Source organism: Myotis daubentonii, chromosome 13 (genome assembly GCF_963259705.1).
Source record: "Myotis daubentonii chromosome 13, mMyoDau2.1, whole genome shotgun sequence".
Classification (NCBI taxonomy): domain Eukaryota; kingdom Metazoa; phylum Chordata; class Mammalia; order Chiroptera; family Vespertilionidae; genus Myotis; species Myotis daubentonii.
This window is the reverse complement of record NC_081852.1, coordinates 22,471,746-22,496,457: the sequence shown is the minus strand read 5'-3', so window position 1 is coordinate 22,496,457 and position 24,712 is coordinate 22,471,746. Positions and strand designations below refer to the sequence as shown.

The window sequence follows — 24,712 nt, the reverse complement described above, 5'->3', positions numbered from 1 at the left end:
GTTCATGTGTCAAATGTTCAATATTAAATAGCTATAATTTAACTACATTTGCATATTAGGTTGCCTATTTGTCCCATATACATCCTGAGAAGTTTGGAGTTGGTGGAAACAACATTAGCTGCGTATATGGTAATGCACCAGAGTCTCTGCCGCTAATTACCCAGGTGGCCTTGGGTGAGTCACTTCACCCACCTGAATACCAGACCTCTCCCTATAACATAAAAAGCTTGAACTCTGTGACCCCTTCTAAGAACAACAGGATCATGAAGCTGACATTCTCCTTGATTCTCTGAGTTGCATAAATCACTATATCATCTATTTAAAGAAACTAACCTGTAGGACATGGGAGAATCCTGACAAGTTTCTTAGACCCAGGTTTTCTCAGAATAGCACTAAACAAAATGCTAGGATGAAACGAGATACATAATATGCACATAAAAATGACCACACCTGTCATTTGTATTGGGAAATTATAGGGAGAATGTGAATCTAATATACATTGATAAATTATTAAACGATATCTCAGTCAGCCTGGCTGATTGGATCATTTCTCCAGCACTCCCAAAAGGCTCCTGAACCCTCCTGAATGTTGGCCTGGAGGCTAATGATGATCAAGAATGGGCACCAGAAATCTCTGTAAGACGAGAGTGAGGCGCTTCCTATAGGAAGAGGAAGTTGAAACCATTATAAGATGCCCAGGGGATCATTTGAAACCCTTTAAATATAAGTCTTGGGCAAAGAGGGCTTTCTCCCGACTAGATTTCTGACCTAGAGAGTACCAGGTCAAAGACAAAGACAGTGAAGTCATCTAGAGAGAGGGTAAAGAGTAGGAAGGAGAGTGGAGGAAACCTCACTAAACTGAGTCCACTGAGTCCAGGAGAGTTTGAGAAACCAGATGAGATTTAAACAGTGTGAGGTTTACTTGTACCTTTATGATGCATCCATGATCTTTGGGGTAAGTCAGCTGACTTCCCAAACACTTGTTTAAAATGCACGTGGTCTAAAGCGCTATCTACTAAACACCTCAACAGCCCTGATCAACTAGTATGAATCCAGAAGGCAGTGGGCATTCGGGTTCTTCCCACTCAAGCAATTGGAGGCTCTCAGTCACCCCAAGATTCCCCATAGCCTAAACATTTACAAATTTATAGGGGCAAATATACACAATACTACCAAACGGGAGAAGCTTTAAAACACATACATTTGCTCAATGCTTAGAGAATTGTGGGTTTCTCTTTTATGGATAAACAAAAATTTTGCCTCTCACAGTCCTTTATTAAGAAGAAATCAGAGGAAGTGTGGATAGTCCATAGCAAGTTAGGATTTCCCACTGAAATTAAACAAATTCCTTTGACTCACCCCTCTAGCCATAGAGCCCTGGCCAACATCTCAGGTTACAAAGAAGAGACTGGCTTCCAGAAGAAACAAACCAACCACTAATCCCATTATCACACCTGATATTGTCAAAAACATATTTAAATCAAAATATATCAAAATATTTCCTAGAAACTAATAAAAATTGGTCCTTAGGACAATAGCCTTGTGTTAACACTTAGTAAGAGTTGAAATATTACAAATTGACATACTGTAAAGCAACTGAATTAAAAATCATGTCCATGCCGTTATAATCACCAAAACATACATCTGCTGCTCCAAATATGACGCAACGCTGGATTCTAAATCGGTCTTACTTTATAAAAAAGCCCACAGGCGTGGACATAAATTCTCAGTTCTTGTGGCTGTGGCCACCCTGGGCTGTCGTCCCAGTGATGGACACGAACGTTACTGTATTTATTATGACTAAAGGACACGAGCCCATCGAAGGTGGCAATTTTTGCTTTCATCTTCTCAGGCCTTCCCCAGAACTGCCCGTGATCGCCCACACCTTCTTCCACCCAAGGTGGATCCAGCAGCCTCTGGATCGCGACCACAGCGCCGGTCCCGGCTCTGGGAGAAGCCTGGTCCTAGCCAGGGGCCCTCCGAGCGCCCGGCAGGTCCGCCGGCGCCGCGGAGGCCGCGCGCTGCCCTCATTAATGCTCCTGCAGGACAATAGCTCATCAAGCCCCACGGAGAGCCCTGGACCCGTCGCGGAGCCTGGGCTGGCGGGGGATGAGGCAGAGCAACTCCTCCTAGAGGTGGTTATGTGGAGAAGGAGCAATCCCTTCTCCCTCCGCCTCCTCCCCCCGCTGCTATCCGCGGCCCGGAGAACTGCTGCTTGCCGCCATTGACACGCACAGATAGGACCTAAAGAAAGGCGAAGAGTCCTGCCCCGCACCGGCGCCGCGCGGGCCGAACCTGCGCGCGGGGAGGGCGCGCCGAGGGCACCGGCGCCCGGAGCAGGCGGCGCAGCACCAGGTGAGCCCGCCATGGCGATGGCATTATTGTTCGGGGGTCCTCGGGGTCTGGAAACAAAACCGGCCGCGGGAACCGTGCAGGGGCCGGAGAGAACCCCCCGCCTCTCCCCGCTGCCCAGCCCCTGCGGGTGCACCCGGGATAGTCGACTCTGCCCGCAAAAAGAAAAATGTATAAATCAAGCTGCCCAACTTGCTTCCCAGGAAATAAGGCGGGGGTGGGGGGCGGTCAAGAAGCGGTGAAATTCCTGCGGCCGGTGAGGAGCCGGGCATCGCGGGCGCAGAGGGAGGGCGGAGGAGGGATGCGCGTCCAGCGATGGGCCCCGGGCGAGGCTGGACGCGGAGGGCGCGGGCGGCTCCTGGGGATGCAGAGTTCGGGGCGCAGGAGGAGGAGGGAGGCGCCCCGCCACCGAGGGGACCGGCGCGCGGGCCGGGGGCTGCGCCGGGGCCGCGGGAGCCCGCAGGGCCGCTCGGGGGCCTCGGAGGGTGGCGGGCCGGGCGCCGGCTTTGCGGGCTGACAATGGACAGAGCGCGGAGGCGCCGGGCGGAGGGAAGGGACCGGAGCCCCGGGGGCGAGGACGCCAGAGCCGGGAGCCCGGCCGGCGCGGAGGAGGGCTCGGGGCCGGGCACTCCCCTCCGGTTCCCTTTCCGGGGCGCCCGGTGCCGACGCGCGACGCGCTTTCCCCGGGAAATGGCGGCTCCTGCGCGGTTCGCTGGGGCAGCCCCGGACTCCGGCTTTGCGCGGGAAAAGATGATAATAATAAGGAAAGGGGTTAAAAGTAAAGTGGCTGCGGTGCGATCGCGTGCGGGGGAGGGGGTGGGGCGGCCCGCGGCGGGCGCACCGGCCGGCCCCCCCTCCCCGGGCCCCCAGCCCTCTCGCCAGGAGCACCCCACTTCCAGCCTCGCCCGCCTGCTGCATCGTGCCCGCGGCGTCCTTTCCCGCCTTTCCTCGTGGGGGCGCCCTCCGCTCCTGCCCTCTTTGTTCCGCACAACAATGGCCAAAAGGGCATGGAGCGGCCAAAAGGGCATGGAGCCCCCAAAGGGCCACGTGCCCCTCCTCCAGGAGCTTCCAGTCGCTGATCCGGCCACCACGGGCTTGACTTAGGCCCGTTCGCTGCTGGGTTTATCGGTAACAGCCCATCGAAAGGGCAAGAGAAAGGGGCCGAGAACCCCAAGCGCGGTCCACGTGTGTTTGGGGGGTGCAGCGATGTGACGCCTCACAGGCCCGACGGCACAGGCAGCCCTGGTGCCCCAACAGCCCCGGGGGTCTGAGGTCTCCAGGGGATTCAAAGCAGGGCCCCCGGACCGCAGGCACCGGAGGGGTCGTCAGTCCCCCAGAGCACTTGCTTTCCACATTGGTGTTCATGCCGAAAGGCAGTTGTACCCTCGCTGGGCTGCGCAGTTGGTGAGAGAAAAAGAAACATTCCTAAGAGCGGAAATGTGTCTTCGCTTATGTTGTTTCTCGTCTAGAACCAGTTCCTTTGTGAAACACAAACTAAGCTACTCATAATTCTCCATTTGTTCATATTTTATTGAAAGATATCTCTTACCATTCTGGAAAACGCTCATTTCCATGTGACGTTCGGAGTGCCATCATTGGGAGTCGCGTTCATGGAGTTTTAGAAAGGCTTTGGCCCATGATTATCATATAAATAAACAAACAAACGCACTATCTGCCATTCACACCTTTAAAAACCTCTTTCCTCTCTCTAAACTTCCTTTAAAAATATGCCCAATTCTCCACTCCAGTGTTTCCTACCCTGTCACAGTTCCTCCTCACCTGGATCCATTTATTGCCATACTTTAGGCATTATTAATAGTTTCCTCTCTTTTGAAACTCTATAAAATAATTTATTTCCTTGGATCCAGAATGTTCCAAGATTCTGACCTGACTCCCTCATCCTGTCTTCTGTCTGGTTCCCAGGAATTCTAAGGCGCCTTCAGTCTGCTCTTTCCCAGTGGGTGGAACACCCTGCCATCTATTGTCTGAGAAAACCAGGTCTGTTTTCACTGCCTCCTGCCGGCAAAGCAGGAGGGAATCCTGTCTTAGGCAGCTTTAGATGAAAGATGTCTGTAACTTGTTCAGAGGGAAGTATGTACAGAAATCCAACCAACTTTCTTAAGAATGTTTTTGTGTGTATTGCACAGAGACGAGCAAAGAACTTACGGTTAGAGATCCTTCAACAAGCATTTATTGAACACCAATTACTCAACACCTCTGAATACGGGAAGATATGCAAATATGAAGTCATCATGGGTCTGCTCTCAGGGTTTTCAACCCCAAACCTAGGAGATAAAATATATATGCAGGGAAAACAAGGTCAAAAGTTATTAATATTGGCAAGCTGGTGGGAACACTGGTGCTTCATGTCCTGCTGACAGGCATGTAAATTGGTGTAGCTAAGTTGAAGGGCAGTTTGGCACCCTGAAAATCTATAACGTGCACATTCTGTGACCCAGCATTCCCATTTCTTGGTATGTACCCTAGAGAAGCAGGCACACACCAGCACGGATTATGTAATTCCCTGTCATTGCAGGGTTTTGCTAATTCTGAAATTGAAAACATCTAATGGCCAACGATAGGGAATGGCTACGTAACCTGGTCCATCTGTCTTCTGGAAAATTAGGCAGCAGGTAAAAAGAATGAAGTAAGTCTATCTATACAGAGACAGATAGATCACCAAGACATACAGTATTAATGGAGAAAAAAAAAACATTGCAGAACCATACATACTGTATAGTACCATTTTAAAAACAATGAAACTATGCATTTCTGTCAGTAAAAACGCATACATAAATGGAGAGGGAGTGTGTAGAATGAGACACCCACTCAGAGACAAGAATTGGAGGACTTGTCGAGGCATTTAGTCATATTCATACCCACCCATAACCATGATTAAAATATTGAAATTTGCATTAATTTATAAGTTGATTGGATAACAAAATACAATTAACAAGTTAAGAGTAACTAATGATGTGCAATAAAAGTCACAAGTGAGATGCTCCAACAATTTTGAAAGGGAGGGGAGAATGCTAGGCTGCAGGGGAGGGCTTGCACTAGGCTCCACAGAGAGTGCAGTGGGGTTGGGGGACAAGGCAGGTGAAAGGAAGCCTGGTGCAGACTCAGAGCTCCAGCTCGTTCCTCCTCTTTCTTCTCAGGTTTATATAAATCCCCTTGCAAGGCTGATTTCTGCCCTTCTAAGGTCCATATGGAGGAGTGAACTAAATGAACAGGTCACAGTTTCTTTCACTGCGATGGTTCTATGAATGTCTTCAATTAGATTTAGAAGAAAAGAACGAGCCAGTAGAATTCTAACAATGGTATTGGAAGGTGGTGATTTTTAAAAGGAAGGGATGGTGTGGCTCAGTGGTTGAGCATGGACCTATGAACCAGGAGGTCATGGTTTGATTCCTGGTCAGGGCACAAGCCCGGGTGAGGCAGCCAAACAATGTTTCTCTCTCATCATTGATGTTTCTATCTCTCTCCCTTTCCCTTCCTCTCTGAAGTCAATAAAAAATATATATATAATTTTTTTTAAGGAATGTAGTGAAAACTTTAGAATGGGGAGGTTTGTTTTCTCCTGGATGCACACTGGGATACATATTGGAAATTAGGCTGCAGAGAAAGATAAGGGTTGAGAAGGTAATACATTTTCCTAAAAAAAAAAAGTCTCAAAACTGCTTTTAAAACAAATATTTAAGGCTGGTTTCATTTATTCATTCACTCGCTTTAAGGAATATTTGTTGAACGTTGATTATGGACGTAACACTATGCTAGGTGCCACGGGTAGCAAAACCCACAGCAGAGGACAGGAAAACAGCCCCAGGCCTAGGGCGCTGGTTCTCGATCTATCTCACGCAGACTGTGTGGTGCTTTCCTGACCACCGCCCTCCCATGCCACACCTTTCATTGTGGCTAAAATTAGGAAGGGGAACCCACTGACCACTCAAGCCCCTTTCAATGTTAGATTATGATCTTGTGAAATCCCAGGATTCTAACATTGCAATGCTTGTGAATTCTCAGGCAGATGGAATTCGGGAAATATAGGATTAGACGAGGAAGGGCCCAACAGTGCCCAGCCTTAAGAAAAAAACAGAAATATTCGCTGTCATGATAGTTCTCAGTAGATTATGTGTGTCTCAGAGTTTTTCCAGGGTTAAAATTGCATTACCACCCCTTTTTGCCACTCCTAAGATCAGTGGTGTAGAAAGATATTGCTGAGTTTTAAGTCTCGTGTTCATACACATACTGTCAGGCACTGTAATATGATATATAGTACAGTTGACCCTTGAACAACACTGGTTCAAATCCTCTTATATGAGAATTTTTTTCAATAAATACTGTAAATGTATTTTCTCTGTTGACATAAGAATGTCCACAGCTGTAGAGAATTTTTATAAGAGTTTATTTGAGCCAAATAGAGGGCATGCCTGGAAGCAAGATCTCAACAGTCTGAGAAAATGCTCTGGTCCGACTTCCTTACGATTTTCTTAATAAAATGTTCTTTTCTCTCGCTTACTTTATTGTAAGGATATAGTATATACTACACATAACATACAAAACAGGTGTTAATCGGCTGCTTATGTTATCAGTAAGGCTTCCGGTCAACAGTAGGCTGTTAGTAGTTAAGTTTGGGGGAGTAAAAGTTATATGTGATTTTCGACTGTGCTGGGAGATTAGCACCCCTAACCCTGACATTTCAAGGGTCTACTGTAGTGGCTTTTGAAATGGAGGGACAATGTTAGCATTCCCTAAAAATTATTCGCTAAACCTTTATTTTGTGGAAATAAGTCATAATAGCCAGTGCTTATTAAATGCCTGCTACCTGCCAGGTACTGTTCCAAGCACTTTACATGTATTAACCTGCTTAATTCTTATTAAATGTATTACATAAGATACTTATTAAATAATACCTAGTCCTATAGGTATATACTGCTATACCCATTTTACAGAAAAGAGGTTAAGAATGTGCCCAAGGTCGCCCACTACACAACTGGTGGGTAGTGGAGGTAGGACTGCAGCCCAAGCACCCTTACTCCTCAGCCCTATGTCCTTCCGTCCAGGTGGTGAGAACAAGAAGCCGCCAGCATTCCAGTGACTCTCAAATGCTGTTTAATATTATGCAAATTTTATTTTAAAATTCCTTATTTGCATCTGTTTTGTCTGACTATGCCAAAAGAAAGATAAGGAGCATCAGATTGAGCCCCTAGCGCTGTGCTTTAAGCCGTCTTGTCACAAAGTATTAAATAAGATAAATTTGGTGGTTTCTCCGAAGCCTTTAATGTTCATTTATCCATCTCCCCATCCATCATACTTTGCCCGATTTCTTTGACTGACATTGCCAATTTGGACTTGGAATAGAGTAAGTAATTCAAGTCAGAATTCTCTCGCTTTGACAGAAGTGTGTGTGCAGTTACGGGCAGGGCCACCAGGCTCAGTACAGGGACGTTTACTTCAGCTGCGGATGTCGGGAGAATTAGCTGCAGCCACCATATTGTTTAGCCCAAAAGCGCCCGCCACACATGGCCTGACCAAATATTCGGGGGTTGTTTCCGGAGGAGAGGCAGTCCTCATGACATAGTTTAGGTGCCTAAGTTTGGGGTGTTTCCATGACAACAGGACAAAAATACAACAAAAATAAGACCAAACTTACCCTGGAAAACCCAGGCCCTGTGTTTACTGGCCCGCAAATGGTATATACACAGAATTATGTAACTGGGGTTTTGTGCTGCCTTCATTGCTCAATAAAACCATGAAAATTAAATAGTGGTGGTGGACTACAAAAAGGTGAATTCCAGCAGCTTATAAAATACAGAACATAAACTTTTAGATCAGATGATAATTCACTGGGTTCGACACCAAAGTGCTAAACTTCCACATGGATCAGTCTTCCCGAAATTCTTTGAACTCAAGTGTTGCCCCTTTGCAATTAACATGGATTTCCCCCCCACCCCCCACCCACCCCTGCTGCTATGGAGTAAACAATGTAGATCATTGTCTCCAGGTGGGAGGAGAAGCAGTCCCAGAACAAAATAAAGCCGTTTTCAGGCCCAGTTTTTCTTTTCCATGGTTATGGTGGGTGATGAAATAGTGACTTCAAAGGAAAGCTCACCTGGGTGTGACTGAATTCTACCCGTTGTTCCATCTCTGTGAATGTAGGTAACAGATGGGGGATCAGTAGGAGTGACAGTTTGAGCATCTTCATAGAAAAGCATCATTTTTCCTGTTGGAAGGGCCCTCCGAGGTCAGCTGGTGCAGCGGTTCTCAGGTGCAGCTCTGCAGAGCTCAGAGCTCCTCAGAGACTCAAGGCAGGAAATGTGGGGACCAAGCCACTGAGGTTCCCAGGCACCTCCCAGCTCCAACCAGCACAATCCCCTTCCTTCCATCTGCTTGATATATTAGAGCTCCTGGAAGGTTTTGTTTGAGCCAAAGGGAAGTTATGAAAAATCAGCTGATTTGCTGGTCAAGACAGAAATGGACCCCTTCCCCCTCCCACACATCCCCGCTCTGGTCCATGGCACCTTCCATTCCCCCACCATGATGCCCCCTAGACGACTAGCCAGATCCGCCCACAGGTGAAATGACGTGGTATGGCTAGTGGTTGCTTGGTGCAGCGGATTCAGTGAGCCAGGGCCCAGAGGCTCTTGGGATTCACACGGCCGTGACCAGGAGCAGCTCTGCCTGCCACTAGCATAAAACAGTGCAACTGAAGCCACAGTCCCCCAGCCACTTGTCTCCACAGTGCAACCACTGCCTGAGGACTGACAGGAAGGAAGGCAGCGTAGGGAAGAGCAGGCAGGTAGAGGGATGGAGAAAGGGGCAGCTGCCTCTGCTTAACCCAGAGCACAGTATGTTGTAGCTTTGAGAACCCAGATTTGCCCCACGCTTCCCCCCGCCCCATATACTCAGTTGCCCAGCAATCATGGGTGTCTCTGGACTGCTGCCTGGTACTGGTACCCCCACTCTCACCCCCAAAGGGCCCTCCCAGATCCCCTCACTCCCACCTGAGAAGCTCCTCTTGGCTCAGAGAAGCGAGACAGGCCGCCGTTTAGAACAGTAAACCTCACTGTTAATATGAAACTTTGATTTCGAGAAAACAGGTTGCTCACAGTTCCTATTTGCCAATTCCCAAAAAGCAAAAAGACAAGAGACCAGGCTGCACCTAGTGAAGGGTTTTGTTTTTATTTTTATTTTGTTTTCCATGAATAAATAGATTCAGGAAGGCAAACCAGTTCATTTTCTTCTGGGATGCATTACTATAACTCAGATTCAAGGAGCACTAAAGTTATTTTTATACAGTCATTTCTCATCCAGCTCTTACCACAAGTAGCCAAATATATTTATACTAGAGGCCTGGTGCACGAATTCATGCACATTAAAAGGAAATTAATTAGAAGAAATATTTTAGAGGCTGGGGAGGGACCACAGGAGGTTGGCTCCAGGGCGTGTCCAGCCTGTCTTGCCCATTCCCATTCGGGCTGATCAGGGCCAGCCAGTCAGGGACAGCCAGCCGGGGAGGGATTGCAGGAGGGCTCCAGGGCGTGTCCGGCCTATCTCGCCCAGTCCCAATCAGCCAGACCCCAGCAGCAAGCTAACCTTCCGGTTGGAGCCTCTGCCCCCTGGTGGTCAGTGCATGTCATAGCGACTGGTCTAGAGGTCGGCTGCTCAGTTGGACACTTAGCATATTAGGCTTTTATATAGAGAGAGTAGAAAATACTATAAGGCTAATAAAAAGGAAACAATGTATATCAACAATGTGTGCTTTTCTCCTAAGAAATAGCAACACACCAACGAAGACAAGACGTGTTAAAGTCACTGCATACTGCAGTAGCCGCAGACGCCTAAATCCACCCCGTATTGTAGGCTCCCACCCTCTGCTCTGCTGCCTCTAAAATGCCCCTCCCTCTAAAAGCCCGAGATAGCCACACATTCTCTGCCTCTGTGTTAGAAAGAATGTGTCGGCAGTTGAGCTTCCTACTAGATTATTCCAGGACATGACTTGAAATACTTTTTAAAAAGGGAATGATTTGTAATCCAATGGTATAATTTAAATAAATTGGGTTAATGCTTGGTTCTAACGTTCATGGATGGTTAATTTGGTTAATTTGATCCTCATGTCATTTTGATGAAATTGCATTTGATAGAGCTCTTTACATTATAAATTGTTAATGTGCTTTAACAGATAGGACGATAAAATTATTGACTGTTCTCATTCACTTAAAGGTGGCCTTGGAAGAAAATGGTTTGGAAAGGATCACTTGCGCAATAATGATTTGCCCTTGGAGTTCATAAATGGAAGTGTAATAGAGCAAGTGATTTAGCTAGTATTACTGCAAATGGTTTTTACAGCTACAAAATAATACTAACAAACTATTATTTTAATACAGCACTTAGGGTAACACACCAAAATACATTAGAATTCTATTAGTTGCAAGGCTAAGAGATTTTTTTTCGTACCCTTTAAAAATATATTTCTACATACAGTGAATATATTTATATTGAATTCCCTATATGTCCTACCGAGTTCTATTTCATCTCATTTTATTCTCCCTCAGGATAACTTCCAACTGACAAGAGTAAAGATGCTTCATTGCAGTGTCTACTTCGTTTTTTCATAAATATTTACAATATAAAATATTCTGAAGCACAATGTTATACAGATTAGGGAAATGTCATGGGGACTAAAAATGAATAAATTTCAACGATTTTAAAACAGTACACGAATCCATTAGGGGATGACACTATGAATTTCATGTTCGTATACATTTCAGAAAGCAGTAAAGTTCTTTTTAAATTACATCATTAAAAAGCCATAAGACCTGTTATTTCTAGATTTAAGACGATGTGTATATGAAAGCCTTTTGATTCGTTTACTTCTGAAGAGAATGATCTCAAAGAGAGCTTTCAAATAGCGCTCTCATAGTTCCAGGTCCTTTGTCAAGATGGACCATCAGCCCAACTACACCTCACCTGTGACTCGCGCGCCTATAAGCACGGCTCCCAGTCTCAAATGACTGACTGCTCTCTCTTTTTTAAAGTCGCTTTGCAGCCAGACCATTGTGGCTCAGCGGGCTGAGCATCATCCTGTGCACCGAAAGGTTGCTGGTTGGATTCCAGGTCAGGGCACATGCCTAGGTTTCAGGTCTGGTCCTTGGTCCGGGCACATGCGGAAGGCAACCGGTCGATGTTTCTCTCTCATCGATGTTTCTATCTCTCTCCCTCTCTCTTTCTGAAATCGATAAAAACACTTTAAAATAACAATAAATAAATAAATAAATAAATGAATAAATAAATAAATAAATAAATAAATAAATAAATAAATAAATAAATAAATACAGAAGCTTGACAGCAGAAAAATGGTCATTTAAATCAAGATTGCTGGCAACTTCCAATGAACCATCTTGCTGATTGGCTAGGGTTGTCACATTTCTCATCAGTTAAGATAGAATAAAAATTTCAAGAAGTTGTTTGAGAGGTTAAAAAAATAGTTTACTCTTTATCAGCTCTTTATGCTTGAGAAAGAATTTACTGAAATTAAAAGAAAACATGGGTCTAAAGAAACCAGACTGTTTTGTCTTTTCGTGCTGTTTCCCACCAACAGCAATTCATTCGATCATGGCAAATGCTTAAGAGTTTTGCTTTTTTTTCTCTCCTCCCTTCTGGGATTACAGTATAATTTTAAATATTGTTTACAATAAGACCATACGCTATCATCAGACAAATACAGAGACACTGAATTTGATTCCATTATATTAATGAGTCTTACATAATCTCTTGATACAAAATTTTATATTCCTCAATTATCTCAAGACCAATTAGTTTCCAGTGACTCACCTGGTAATGAAAGTGATCTAAATTTCTTAATATGACATTATTACTCAATTATAAAACAGTTGAGCGTTTTCTCTTTGCCAGCATACTCATTTCTAGGCTAATTCCCAAATGATGTTTGTTAAGATGTTAAATTAAAATGACACTTTCCGTTTCCAGTTCAAGAATGATGTACTGAACACATGTGCTTTCCATCTCTAGAGCCCGCCCTCAAAAAAAAAAATAATAATAATAATGGTAAAGAAGCACAAAGAAAATAAACACTTTAAAAGGGAGCAGGAACTGGTGTTCGTCAGCAGCAGATGGGAGATTTCAACGCATTCGTGGAAGACTGAAAGGGCACAGAACCATGTAGGCCAGTGGTTCTCAACCTTCCTAACGCCGGGACCCTTTAATACAGTTCCTCATGTAGTGGTGACCCCCAATTTCATTGTTACAAATAGAACATAACTAAAGCATAGTGATTCATCACAAAAACCATATGTAATTATATATGTGTTTTCCGATGGTCTTAGGCGACCCCTGCGAAAGGGTTGTTCGACCCCCAAAGGGGTCGCGACCCACAGGTTGAGAACCGCTGATTGTAGGCACGATCACAGGGAAGCCACAGCTAATATGAAAGCAGGAGGGTGCTGCACGGAGGGTGGGCAGAGTGGAAAATGGGGAGTCATTAAAGATCTGTCTCCAGAGCAGCCAGGTGAATTGGCCTCTCTCCCTCCCCTCCTCCTCGTTGGCCTTCTGACAGTCTGGCATGTCCGACATTTATCCCCCAAACTAACAATCTGAGGTTTCCTCTCTAAAGAAATTGGACAACTATAGAGCAGGTCTAGAGTTTCCAGGATGGATATGGCCCCACAAAGGAAGGCTCGCCATCCTGGCGTTCGGGGCTCTTGGTGCCTTCCTACGAGGGCACCCTAAGGTTGCGCCGGCACGTTGGCATGTCCTGTGAGAGCGCCCAGAGGCCCCACACAGGAGCCTGCCTACCGAACAGTAGCCGAGGACAGCTTTCCTATCTGCCTATGATAACCTTGCCTTTCATTCTTAAATATGCATGCATGACCAGAGGTCACCAGACGTTTAAGGAAAGCCAACATGAAAGAGAAAGATGAGACTACATAGGACAACTGACTGGATAAAATGATTTCGAGGACAGAAGATAACATAAACATAACCAGTTGCAGAGAGATTGGGAGATATGGTGCATTCATAAAAGAATAGGATGCTATGAAAGTGGAACAAAGAACAACAAAGAGTTCTTGGAAATTAATAATGTGATTACCAAAATTAGACATTCAAAGGACTGAAAAGGTAGAAGGAAAAGTATGAGATTTCGAGAAACGATCCAGAAGATCCAGCATCTGCCATACAGGCATCCTAGAGAGACAAGTAAAGAGAGAAGTGAGAGAAATCAAGAGATGAGGGAGCCTGGCCAGTGCGGCTCAATGGTTGAGCATCGACCTATGAACCAGGAGACCACAGTTTGATTCCCAGTCAGGACACATGCCTAGGTTTCGGGCTCAATCCCCGGTGTAGGCCATGCAGGAGGCAGCCGATCAATGATTCTCACCATTGGTGTTTCTATGCCTCTCTCCTTCTTTCCTCTCTGAAATCAATAAAATTATTCTTTTTAAGATGCGGGGAAATAAATACAAAAACAAAGTGTCAGGAGTTATGAAAGAAGTGAATCTTCAGATTAAACAGGCTTCTGGCCAAGTGCTGAGCAGGATGGGTGGGGTGGGGAGGACCCACACCTAGACGTAGCCTTGTGCAATTATAAACGTAAAGAGAAAATCCAAGTGGGTAAAAAAGCTACGGTCCATTTACACCACGGAATGTTGTGCAGCTGTAGGATCTCTTACCCTTTGAGACGGCATGGAGGGACCTGGAGAGCATTATGCTAAGCGAAATACGCTTCGGTCAGAGAAAGACAAATATCACATGATCTCACTCATGTGGAATATAATGAACAAGATAAACTGACAAACAAAACAGATCCAGAGACTTGAAAGTATGGAACAGACGGATGAATCTCAGAGGGAAGTGGCGTAAGGGGGTGGGGAGAGATTAACCAAAAAACTTCTATGCATAACCCATGGACACAGACAGTAGTGCAGGGGGGAGGGGGCAATGGGAGGAAAAAGAGGATGTCTGTAATACTTTCAACAATAAAGATAAATTTTTTAAAGAAAGATCTGGTAGCTTGGAGGGAGGGCACCAAACTTCTCCATAATGCAGGATACTAAAAGTAACGGACCAGTGGCTTCGCAAGGTTGAAACAGTATGATTTCGATGCTAAAAGTTATATACCCCACCAAAGGATAATCCAAAGGTCATTCAATAAAAACAGTTCCAACTTGTCAGAAAACTTGTCAGAAAACAAAGTTGACTTCTCTGGACTGACCGTCTCATGAAGTGGATCCCAAGGACACCAGGAGAAAGCCAAGACAGGCGGTCCCGGGACAGGCTGAGCAGGGAAGGCCGTTCCTCGAGGACCACAGGGTAGAACAACCATTCCACACGGGGCCCGAGGTCAGAGGGCGTCAGGATAAGTGTCCCTGGAAGAAAGTGGTCCCCAAGAACAATGTGCTTGAGAAGCTGGGCGAGACGGTAAAGGCACGTTTCTCTTTTGTCAACAGAACAAAGAAAGGACATCTGATCCTCATTATTCATGGGTTCCATAGTCTCACATCCCACCTACTCAATAAATGTGTCTGTAACCCCCAAACCAATACACTTCCCACGGTGCTTTTGCTGTCATTCAGGGATACGCACAGAGCAGAACGTCCATCGCGCACCTTCCCAGCTGAGGCCAGACAAGGCCACGCACTGTTTCTTGTTTCATCTCTCACCACGTAAACTAGAGTCCTTGTCATGGCTCATTTAGTGTCACGTTTTGCACGGCTTTGTGCTTCCTGTTGGTGATCTCGCTGTTTACAGTGGCCCCTGGTGTAGTGCTGACGAGCTGTGTAGGCTCCTGAGCACAGCAAGGCTGGGGTGTGCCTTCGGAGAAAACACGTGTTAGATAAGGTTTGCTCAGGCCTGAGTTCAATGTTAATGAATCAATAATACTTATTAAATAAGGTGTCCTTGTATAGAAACACACGTAAAACAAGGTTATGTATCGATCCATGGAGGAGGAGGTTGTGACCAGAGGCCCATAGCAACCTGCCCCTGTTTCCCCCAGGAGCAGTCAGCCGTTCACTGCTCACGGGCCCAGGGTTTCTGGCTGATGTGTAAACAGAACCACAGCAGTCCCCTCTTACCAACAGAAGATGCAATTTCAGGCACAGTAGATGCCTGACACCGCAGATAGTACTGAACCCTATATACATAGTAGGTCCCACATAACATCATCGATAGGTTCTTGGAAACTGCAACTTTAAGGGTGTGATGATAGGCTACTTGATACAAACGAGTTAAATTCCTACAACATCTTTTTAGTCACAAAAACATCACCAAACTTCTAAGTAAAGACCCAAACACTTCTAATATCAAACATTGGAATAAAAATGTGAGCTCTGTAGACATTTAAGAAAAATTAGTGAAAACAAGATCATTTTCCAACCTGCTTATTCCAGTTGAGGGTTGCAGGGGCAGAGGCTGTTCCGATAGCTCAGGGCACCAGGCAGGCACCTGCCATCACAAGACGCGGCACACCCCACTCGCTCACACTGGGACATTTAGATACGCCAGTTCGCCCCACGTGCACACTTTGGGGATGTGGGGAGAAACCAGAGTTCCCTGAGAAAATCCACGTAAAAAATGGGGAAAAAGTGCAAACTCCACACAGACAGGGGCCCAGGGCTGGGAATTGATTTTTTTCTCATCGGTGTTAACAGTGAAATGACTTCGAATGAAACGACATTATTCAAGGACCCGCTGTACTCTGTTTCCCTACACATTAATACCCTTGCTGAAGTCTTCGTAGAAGCTCAATGCTTTCTGACGCAACACGTTGCCATCGGTTGGGACATGTCTGTTCATATCTTCCACCCACATTTTTAAAAAATAATTCTTTATTGTTGAAAGTATCACATATGTCCCCTTCCTCCCCCATTGACCCTCTCCAGCCTGCTTCCCACCCCAGGCCCTCACCACCCCGTTGTCTGTGCCCGTGGGCCATTCATAAATGCATACAAGGTCCTTGGTTGATTACATCCCACCCTCCCCTGCCTTCCCTCCAGAGTTTCCGCACTCTGTCCCATGCTTCCATGTCACTGGGCCCACTCTGTTCATCAGTTTATTTTGTTACTTCGTTTCCACATGTGAGTGAGATTATGCGATACTTGTCTTTCTCTGACTGACTTATTTCACTTAGCATGATACTCTCCAGGTCCCTCTATGCTGACTCAAAGTCCACCCACAAATTTAATGCCTTTTCCATCTTAACTAAGTACTTATCACACACTGTGGCTATAACTTTTGCAGTTTGAGGTGCAACAGCAAAACTAACACAAATTTGTTTTTCCTTCACAATATCACCAATAGAAGGTTGATTCTTATCCTAGATCTTAGCAATTTCAACATACAATTTTTTTCCTTAAGATAAGAATTTTCACCTTTCCATTTAAAAGACCCAAACTTTAGCCCTGGCCGGTGTGGTTCAGTTGGTTGAGCGTCATCCCATGCACCAAAAGGCCTCTGGTTCCATTCCCAGGCAGGGCCAGTCAGGGCACATGCCTGGCTGTGGGCTTTATCCCCTGTAGGGGGGCATGCAGGAGGCAGCTAATCAGTGATTCTCATCATTGATGTTTCTCTCTCTCTCCCTCCCTCCCTCCCTTACTCTCTCCATCTCTCCTTCTTCCTCTCTCCCTAAAATCAATAAAAACATTTTTAAAAAAAGAAGCACTTTACAGCTTCTGTGGCATATCTGAATTACCAGCATCTCTACTCTTGTACGTTGGGCCATTATTAAGTAAAAGAAGAGGTACTTAACCGCAAGCCCTGCGATGCTGTGCCAGTGGATAGGATAACCGGGCTGGCAGCTTCTACATAACTAACAGGTGGGGAGCTGTGTATACACCATGGAGACGCTGAGAAAGGGATCATTCACGTCCCAGGCAGGAAGGCAAGAAACCTCGAGAGATTTCATCACTACTCAGAGCAGCACACAATTTAAAACCTATGAAATGTTTATCTCTGGAATTTTCCATTTAATATTGTCTATTTAATTGGGGGTCTTTTTAAGTCACAACTTTTTTTTTTTTAGTTAACCCTCACCCGAGGATATTTTTCCATTGATTTTTAGAGAGAGTGGAAGGGAAAGGGACAGAGAGAAACATCGATGTGAGAGAGACACATCGATTGGTTGCCTCCTGCAGGCAACACCCAACCAGGGCCGGGGATCCTGCAACCAAAGTACGTGCCCTTGTCTGGAATCGAACCTGGGACCCTTCAGTCCACAGGCCGACGCTCTATCCACTGAGCCAAACCAGCTAGGGCTCCATTTAATATATTGAGGTTGACCATGGGTAACTGAAATTTCTGAAAGAGAAACCAAGGGAGGTGGCCTCCTGTACTACAAATACTGTGTCAACTGTAACTAGTAACTCAGAGGCGGGGTGCTATACCAGGAAGATGTGAAGCCACGTAAAATGTGGAATGATTTTGCACAACATGTTTTCAGAATAAAGGGAATCCACTTCCTGATACTGAGACACAGGGTCCTAGTGTTGGACCACAGAGGAGGGAATGCGAGGCTAGCACCCGACTCAGTTCTGAAGGGCGCAGTATTTACAAAGTCCTAATCATGTAAGTGCTGCTTACGGGCATTGAATTTCCAAATTAAACCTAGAGACAAAAATGAAGATTTCATTATGATTACAGAACAAAATATAAATATTATGAACAATCAAAAGTATAGAAGACAGCCCAGCTGGCATGGCTCAGTGGTTGAGCATTGACCTATGAACCAGGAGGTCATGGTTCGATCCTGGTCAGGGCACATGCCTGGATTGCACACCACCAGGGGGCGTGCAGGAGGCAGCCGATCAATGATTCTCATCATTGATGTTTCTATCTCTCCCCGTCTGAAACCAATAAAAAATATATTCTTTAAAAAAGTATAGAAGACAGAGGTAGAAATGAGGTAGAGAGGAGTGAACCAGAGAAAGGTTAAGGGCACACACGTCCACATCTTATATAACAGTGGCTCATGAGATAATACCTAAAGTTGGTGGAGCCAGAGATAGAGATTGAAGTGTATGATTTGACATTTCCAAGGTAATCAGTGGAAGAAATAAAAATGAAAATATACTGTCAACAGTTGGAAAAGGGGGGAGAAAAGGGAGTTAAGTTCTCATCCTTAGCATTGATAGACGCTCTAAAAGTGAAACTTAGGAAGAAGAGGTATAACCATTAGAGTTTTGGAGATAACCACCAGAACTAAAATTAAAAATTGTTACATGAAATGGCCTCTGGAAGTGAGATTGGGGTAGAAAGAGTGAAATGAGAAATTGTTGCTTTTTATTTTATGCATTTCTTTTCCTTTTTTATTCACTTGGTTATGTGCAAATATTACTTAGATTTAAAGATGAAATCAACTCAAACATTTTAAATAACTTCTTGTTTTCCTTGCTTCGGGGTGACCTTAAGCAAGTCATAATTATATGTTTTAGTTTGTTGTTGGTGGGCACTAATAAAGAAGCTTCCAAACTTTCTCAGTCCACAGGGGACAGCGTGTCTGAGTCGTGCTTTCTGGGAGCTCCTAGGCCAGAAGAAATGCCTATTAGAAGTTCTGGTTATTTAGTGATTAGGTCCAAACAACTTAAAAAGTACATATGTCTTCACAACTTAGTAGCTGTTTAAAATAATATTAAACATGAACTAGAAGGAAAAAAAGAATATCTTTATCCCGCTCTTAAATAACCACAATGAATGACAAATAGGATGTGTGCACCCGTTGGACACAGCACGGTTTCTCAAGCCTGAGGATCAGCTTGGACCCTGCCACTCTCATTTCCTGTGCCATGTTGGTTTTCACCTGACACTTGCTCTTACTCAGAGTGGCGGCCCAAAACTCAGCTTTACGAAGGTATGGCACCATCAAAAGGAAGACAATGCAAACTACCACAAACCACTGGTAGAACCACCACGAGCTGGTAGTTGTGGGGTTCAGCAGAGGTCGAGTATCAGTGTATTTTCTTTGAAAGCTTAAGCACTCGCTGATGAGTCTCAGGGTGCCTTGTACACTGTTTGGGAACTGTGTCCCTCTCATCTACTTGAAATTGTGAAACTTTATTGAAAAACATTTGAGGACAAGGGCCATGGGTATTCTACAATATCTAATGTAGTTTCTTGTTCAATAAGTGCTCCAGCCCTAGCTGGTTTGGCTCAGTGGATAAGAGCATTGGCCTGTGGACCCAAGAGTCCCAGGTTCAATTCCGGTCAAGGGCATGTACCTTGGTTGCATGCTCCTCTCTGGCCCAGGCCCTGGTCAGGGTGTGTGCAGGAGGCAACCAATCGATGTATTTCTCTCACATCGATATTTCTCACTGTCTTTTTCTCTCTCTTCTACCCTAAAAAAATAAAACATAAAAAACCAATAGAAAAAAAATCCTCAGGTAAGGATAAAATAAATAAATAAATGCTCCATAGCCTGGCCAGTGTGGCTCAGTAGTTGAGCGTAGACTTATGAACCAGGAGGTCTCGATCCAATTCCCTGTCAGGACACATGTCTGGGTTATAGGCTCAATCTCCAGGAGAGGGCATGCAGGAGGCAGTGGATCAGTGATTCTCATCATTGATGTTTCTATCTCTCTTCCTTTCTCTCTGAAATTAATAAAAAAAACTTTAATAATAATAAAGGCTCCATAAATACTTTCATTTGAATCCATGATGTCATAGGTTATAAGACGCATACTGATTTCTAGAAATAGTAGAGTGCTAAAAAAAACATTATAAAATCAATAAAATACAGCAGTTACAGGCTGCTGTGAGTTTATTGCCCATGCCTGAGTCAGTGCTACAGTTTAATATTTACCCTTGTGATATCTGTCAAGTCAAACTCATCAGTGTCTCTGTGGGCTTAAAACCAATCATAGAAATAAACCCTAACACAATGGCGTTTGACTGTGTCTCCTTCCCCAGCACACTCAAAACCAATCTTGCTCTTCCAACTGCTGTCCTCTTGGCGGTGAAAGGGAATGAGCGGTCGGCACTGCTTTCTCCCCTGCTTTCCCTGAATTTTGAGTTTTATGTTCCTGTCCCCCGCTGTTAACATGTTTCAAACTCTCCCATTCACTTTGCAGGTAATTACAAAACTTGGTATTCTTGGCTCCTCGGATATGAAAGGACAGCTATTGCAGATCTAGGTTGTATTTTTCTGATCTTATTCCCAATTTCTCGTAAGAAGCCCAAAGTAGCCTGGAGGCTGGAGCCACCCAAGCATGGCCACATGGTCTCCAGGGGTGCCCACATAGTGCCTGTAACCACTCAGAGACCCTATTTTTCAAACATGAAAACAAACATAATGAGCTAGAGTCCTTACGCTTTGCTTAATTACAGTAAAACTTGCTGTAGAGCAGAAGGTAAATAAATGTAAACATTTAAATATTAATGTTTGGATGGAAAGGAAAGTCGGGTAGAAAGAAATTTCACACTGCAATAGTTCTTTTCTCTTTAGGTGGGTGGCCCCTCAAAGATTCAAATTCACAGGAAGCAGATCAAGTTTTTGTCACATGACCTCCCAAGAAAGGATAGAGTCCGGGGAAAGAGTGGCCAGAATAGAAGGATGCCAGAGATTACGATTTCTTACACCTCCAGGCAGAGTCCAGCTCAGGCTGGGGGCGGGGCGGTCTTCAGAAAGCAGGGTCTTCTCTCAAGGAGTTCGGGGAGGGAGGCGGAGAGGCAGACACTTCCTTCAATCTGTGGGATCCAGTAGGGGGATATGTCAGCTCCCTCCAGCCTCCTCCCTGCTGCCCTAGGATTCCTTTATATGGTCCAGTTTTTACAATTACGGGGACCGCCCAACCCTTGGGGCCTAGGAGTTAAGTGCCTGGTTGCTTAAACTCAGCACAATGTCTGAAAAGATGGGCTCCCCAGGTACAAAGAACTCTCCAGGTCTATTAAACTACATACAACAGCCCTGGCTGGCGTGGCTCAGTTGGTTGAGTGTCGTCCCATGCACCAAAAGGTCGCCAGTTTGATTCCTGGTCAGAGCACATGCTCAGGTTTCAGGCTCGATCCCCAGTAGGGGGCGTGCAGGAGGCAGCCATTCAGTGCTTCTCTCTCTTCCTCTCCCTTCCCCTCTCTAAAATCAATTTTTTAAAAATGCATTAAAAGCACATGCAACAGTCAGTGTCACACTTAGACTTCAAATGGAGCTGCATCTTCAACTCCGTTTTAAGGCGCTAACATAGAGGAGAGTCTGGGAGACAAAGAAAGAGTCTTGCTATCCATGCTATGTTGGGGGCGACCCCTACATGTAAATATTCAGCTTATCTGTTTGTCTATTGGGCCTAACCCTGGTTTTCCTTACTTGACTGTTTTGAAGTCATGAGTGTTTTTGGCATCAGTGCCCTGATGTCACCTGTTTTCTGTTGCTGGTCCCAGTTCCCAGCTGTTGAGGTCTGTGTGACTCCTCTGGCCTGGCACTGGGAAAGCCCCTCGCCTTATCCTGCACACCTGCTCATTCTCTGGCCATTTTCATTTGAGAAAAATGAAGGAGAGGGAGGGAGGTCCTGCCTTTGTGGCCTTGTCCCCTGTGCATGGTTCTCTGTTGGTAGGAGAGACCTGACCAGCCAGCACGCACCTATCCACAGGGCATGTCCACCTGGGATGGACTTTCTAGGTGGTTCCTTGGCAACCAGACCTACTGTCCTTCCCCCCCCCCCCCCCCCCCACTTATCAGTAACTAAAAAGAGCGCAAAATTGGCTTAGTGGAGCCACCAATACGAACACATTTTTATGAACATGCACAGTCTCTTTATGCTCATTTCTTTTCTTTCTTGTTTTTTGTTGGTGGTGGTGTTTTTTCTTTTGTGGGGTTTTGTTGTTGTTGTTGGTGGTGGTGGTGGTGGTGGTGGTGGTGGTGGTGGTGGTGGTGGTGTGTGTGTGTGTGTGTGTGTGTGTGTTTAAGAGGAAGGGAGAGGGGGAGAGAGAGAAGCATCAATGATGAAGAGAGAATCATTGATCTGCTACCTCCTGCACGCCCCCTACTGGGGATTGAGCCTGAAACCCAGGCATGTGCCCAAACCAGGAATCAAGCCATGATATAGTTCATACTTCAACCCTCAACCACTGAGCCACGCCAGCCGGGCTAGAACTCATTTCTTAAAGGGCCTACACTTCTTTTCCAGAACCATTTGAAAGTTGAAAAAAAAATAGGAACATTTAAGGCCAGAAAGACCTTCAGGATCTATTAGTCACTGTCCTATTTTACAGATGAGGCCCACACCGATGACACCCAGCGTGCGCATAGCTAGTTATTAGAAGTGGGACCACGCCCTGGGGTTCCTGTTCCCAGTCCTGGGCTCTTTCCACTGTACTGGGAGCCACCTCCATGTGGAACAGCACCACCAACTAGCAAACCTGCCAAGTAGCTCTCTCTGAGGGCAAGGACCATTCCACATTGCGTTATGGGTCCCCTGGCCCCGGGACAGTGATGACCAACAACAGGTACTCAGGACATTTACTGATGCCTGACCTAAGTTTCCGTAACTTAAATCGATGGTTAAAGTCCTAATATGCAGCTGATGGCTTCCTCCACGAAAGGACACCTATCTATAAGTCTACTTCTGAGAGTTAGCAGCCTTGGACAGCCGAGGCACGGACAATGTAGCTCTAAAAACGGTGATATTGCCAGAACCGGTTTAGCTCAGTGGATAGAGCGTCGGCCTGCAGACCAAGGGGTCCCGGGTTCGATTCCGGTCAAGGGCATGTACCTTGGTTGCGGGCACATCCCCAGTGGGGGGCGTGCAGGAGGCAGCTGATCCATGTTTCTCTCTCATGGATGTTTCTGGCTCTCTATCCCTCTCCCTTCCTCTCTGTAAGAAATCAATAAAATATATTTTTAAAAAAACGGTGATATTATGTTATTGCCGCGTCTTACTGTGAAAGAGATAATATTCTAAGACTGTTTGCTCATCTTAGAATGAATACCTACATCTTTTGGTGGCAAAATGACACATATAGTGGGAGCATAGTAAGTACACATGTGCATTTGAAATTAATGTATGTGAAATATGTAATAACATACCTCAAACTCTCATCCTTTAACTTGGGGATAGGAGGGTGTTGAGAATGGGGTTTGTTGCTGATTCCATAGTTTCATTTAAAACTCCTCAGTCATAACAGAGCAATCAGATACTTTAGAAAATTGAACACTATGTTCATTCTTCCATCCGGATTAAATAAATCCCCGTTTTGTGTCTTTGACACTAGCCATGCATTCATTTAGAACTTTCTTCCATCATATTCTTAGCCACTTTCTTAGGCCTTTTCGTTGCCATCTTGGTTGTCAGTAAGCTGACCTAACCAAAATTTGAAATGGCTGCCTCCACAGGTAGAACCAACTTCAGCTTCGTTTTGACTTTCTCATTGTCCGTCCCCAAACGAAATGGCCACAGAGGATGATGTTGCCTTTGGGGCAGAGAGCTTTGATTCATTAAAACATTTCCTACAAGTTTTCTGGCTTCTTTTCTTTGGTCCTGCTTGCTTGTCCTTTGTAATTTGCTTTTATTTATTCTGAATTATATTCTATTTTGGTCACGGTACTCCCTTGACCAACAAGTTAAGCTCTATCACAATTCTCTGAGTTAGTTTTAGCCTTTTAGAGACTCTTTCAGAAACATAGAATTGTTTTATCTTCACACAAAAATAGCTTCCTGAAATACACATGTCTCTGGAGGGCGGGGAGGAGGGGGCATTGTATTGAAGTCACCTCTTCCTGCTGATGCTGAAGTTTCTCCCCCAAATTCCAGGGAACAGAAGCTTGGACTGCATTCTCACTTTTCATTTGTGGCGTTTGGTTACTTTGCATTAACATATCCAATACAGTGGCCTCTTCTGGCATGTTTCGGTTTTTAAGAATTATTGGAAATCAGCCGTGAGCTGTAGGTCAAAGCTATGAATAAAGTACAGTGGGGCCTTGACTTACGAGTGTCACGACTAACGAGTTTTTTGAGATACCAGCTGTCTCTCTGCCGATTTTTTGCATTGAGTTGACAGAGTAATTTGAGTTAACGAGCTCCTTAACGAGCTCGGTCTCGGAACGAATTAAACTCGTAAGTGAAGGCCCCACTGTACTAATGTATTAAAGCAGGCCGAAGCAAATCGGAGAAAAGAGGACTGTGTTAGTTTAGTTATTGCTGCTGTAACAAGTCACCCTCAAATTTAGTGGCTTAGAACCAGACAGACTTACTCTCTCACAGCCTGGAGGTCAGAAGCCCTTATACTGGGCTAAAATGGCGCCGGCAGCTTCGGCCGGTTTGGCTCAGTGGGTAGAGCGTCAGCCTGCGTCCTGAAGAGTCCCGGGCTCAGTTCTGGTCAAGGGCACATGCCCGGGTTGCGTGCTCGATCCCCGTGGGGG

General features: G+C 45.3%; 1 protein-coding gene across 1 annotated transcript in view; it reads left to right on the top strand.

The window, feature by feature from the left end:
* Nucleotides 1-1,910: 1,910 nt before the first annotated feature.
* LOC132214877 (core histone macro-H2A.2) overlaps nt 1,911-24,712 on the top strand; it is a 42,292-nt gene continuing 19,490 nt past the window's right edge. The window contains exon 1 of the mRNA XM_059662499.1: nt 1,911-2,355. The gene's annotated coding sequence lies outside the window, so the exon portion shown is untranslated. The remainder of the gene's footprint in view (nt 2,356-24,712) is intronic.